Source organism: Phalaenopsis equestris, unplaced genomic scaffold (assembly GCF_001263595.1).
Source record: "Phalaenopsis equestris unplaced genomic scaffold, ASM126359v1 Scaffold000078, whole genome shotgun sequence".
Classification (NCBI taxonomy): domain Eukaryota; kingdom Viridiplantae; phylum Streptophyta; class Magnoliopsida; order Asparagales; family Orchidaceae; genus Phalaenopsis; species Phalaenopsis equestris.
In genome coordinates, this window is record NW_018164520.1 from 355,885 (window position 1) to 358,890 (window position 3,006).

The 3,006-nt window shown below is 34.5% G+C and overlaps 1 long non-coding RNA gene across 1 annotated transcript in view; it reads right to left on the minus strand.

Annotated features, from left to right (window-relative positions):
• LOC110019808 overlaps nucleotides 1-911 on the minus strand; it is a 6,833-nt gene extending 5,922 nt beyond the window's left edge. The window contains exons 1-2 of the long non-coding RNA XR_002293484.1: nucleotides 620-911; nucleotides 103-253 (exon numbers count right to left, since the gene is read on the minus strand). This is a non-coding gene — a long non-coding RNA (uncharacterized LOC110019808). The remainder of the gene's footprint in view (nucleotides 1-102; nucleotides 254-619) is intronic.
• Nucleotides 912-3,006: the final 2,095 nt, after the last annotated feature.

Below are 3,006 nucleotides of genomic sequence, written 5' to 3' on the forward strand. Positions count from 1 at the left end.
ATATATATATATATATACATACATATATATATATATATACATACATATATATATATATATACATACATATATATATATGAAAATTAATACATTTAAACTTACAACTATATGCTGAAATTCTTGTATTGGACGTCGATGCTTGCGAAAGTTTTGGTTTGGTGAAGGCCTGCTGAGCTTCTTTCAAAATTGCTCAGAACAACAAAAATTTTGTCACTCAAGACAGCTGACGACCTTCTCCGATACCCCTATGCATCTTTCAAAAGAGATTTGTTGAACAAAGAAACTGCTTCAAAGGAAGCTTTAACCTAGCCTGGTTAAAACTTTAATACAAAGAATGTTTTTATTTGGGCATTTACATACATACCACCCAATTCCAAACAAAACTTTCATATCACATAGAAGCACTATCATTTTAACTTAAATAAAAGCAAAAAACACTTTTTTTTCATGCATAGTTAATATTACATATATGAAAAAAAAAATTTAGATATTAGCTATGTAAATACATAGGAATTGAGTGGTATACATATGTAAAAGAAACTATTTTATTTGAAATTTCAATGGAAAAGAAAGTAAAAGAAAGAACTGTTCATAGCACAATGATAAAGGAATGGATTACAGAATGATTCTCGGTCTCTTCATTAATGGCGGCCTTTCTCTCCCTCGTCTCTCTTCAGTCAGCTGTCTGTAGAGTATTGCGAGAGTCTGACAAAGAGAAAAGAAAAGCCCTCTTGCCTTCCCACCCTTTCCATTAATGAGCTCTGCGTCTTGTGTTGGGAGATGGGCCCCATCATCTCAGTAGTTTCTCCAACATACCATACTTAACAGCTTGCAGTTTCAGGGTCATTAAGGCTCTACGTTGTCACAGCCTAATTGTTTACTTGTCTCATTCTGTGATATGTTTTAGAGAAATTTACAAACATACCCCGGACTTCTTGTGTTTTTACATGTGCATCACTGAAGGTTCGAAATTTATATCTATATATTTGTTTGATGTGACATTAAGGATTTGAGTGACATGCATGAAAATGTGAATGTTTGGATGTTGGATATGAAAATACATAAGAATTGTGTGGTATGTATTAATGTGGGAAGATTTGCATACTTACCCTCGATTAATTCTTATATATTCGCTTATCTGGCATCGAAATTTTGAACTAAGATGAGGAGTATTACGTTCAAGAAATCAAATAAAATGGATGGAAATATTCTCTTTAGCTTCGCAACTCTTTGTTTCTACAAACTATTCTGATTTCATCTTAATAATGCATATTCACCTAGCATCTTCAATATTTGCATCTAGGGGTGTAAGCGAGACGAACACGAACGAGCCCATGATCAACTCGTGTTGGACTCGTTTATATTTCGAGCTCAAAAAGTGTATTCAAGTTCGGCTTGCTTGTTTAGCGAGCCCATGATCAAACTGTTCTCGAACAAAGAGTCATTTTGACAACTCTAATCACGTAGTCATAAGATATTAAGGTTTGGGGCAAGATTTAAAAATTATTGTTTATATCAAAACATTATTTGAATCTAATTTAATAATTTTTATTCTATTTTTTTAATTAATAATTTTAATTGATTATAAATCTTTGTAGCCTTATAGTCAATTAAATTTTTTAAAAATACACTGAGTAATATTTCGAATCGAAACGAGCCGATGAGCTGTTCGTTAATAACGAGCCATTTTGGCAGCCCTATTTGCAACCATACACTTTGTTTAACTAATTTAATGACAGGTAGGACATAGCTTTGTTAGTGGATAAGAGCATTTAGTGACAATCAAATCATAAGTTTTCTCATTATTCCTTGGTGCGGGCACCTTTGATAATTCTAGACAATATGGCAAGCTAATTTCTCTATAGTGCTCTAGCATGATAATATAACATGTGTTAGAAATCAATATTAGTCCTTATTAGCTCCATCCTCATCTAAAAATTTTATTTTTATGGATATATCATACATGTGCACATGTTGGGCATAGTCATACACGTCCTTGGAGATATATACCATTACTCTATGTAGGATATAGTAAGCAACAAGATATGTGCAGCTTTTTTGTTTCAAATCCTTTGAATGGATGAAGCTCCTCATGGATGTATGTGAATATGAAAAGTTGTTTGAGCTTGGAATATGGTCTAAAAATATTTAAAAGATAGTCCACATTAATTTATATAAAACTAAATGCTAAAACATGAACTCTCAATAACTTTCAATTTTTACATGCATACCACATCCCCTATCTATCTATATATCTATGTGTGTGTGTGTGTGTGTGTGTGTGTGTGTGTGTGTGTGTGTGTTTTGTGTGTGTGTGTTTATCAAAGGAATGGTCGGAGGCTATTATACAAGCCCCGGTCATCCCTCATGCGCCTAAGAATTCGAGTGCCACACCTTAAATTGGGGGGAATCGAACCACAAACTAGAGGGGACTTATAACTGACAAGCAGATGTCCGATCAACTAATCTACAAACGCGGCGAATCCCCTATATGTATGTGTGTGTGTGTGTGTGTGTGTGTGTGTGTGTGTGTGTGTGTGTGTCTATATATATATATATATATATATATATATATATATGCATTACATACATATCACTAAATTCTTCTATATGTACAGGCCTAACACCTAAACTTCAATTTTTCATACATACCACATTACCTATGCATACCATATATGAATGGAAATAATGGGGCGAGTATGCTTACCTTCTTCAATGCTTTCTGATAGGAGTGGAGCTTAAGGATGAGGGGAGTTTTGGTGGTCTTTGTAAGCAAGATGCAGTCGTTCTCTCCCCAGCTAGTACTAATGGCGACTGTTTCGAGAAGGTTTGTTTGGAAATGTGATGGTTTGAGCAAAACCGTAAGGGAAAGGGAAAGGAAAGAGACAAGAGAGCTTCAAAGCGTTTCGGGAAAAAGGGGAGACCGTGTGGCGAAGCAAGAAGAAATGAAATTTAGGTGGGCGGGATGAGAATTTTAGGTTAATTACATCGGATTTCTGTAGGGAA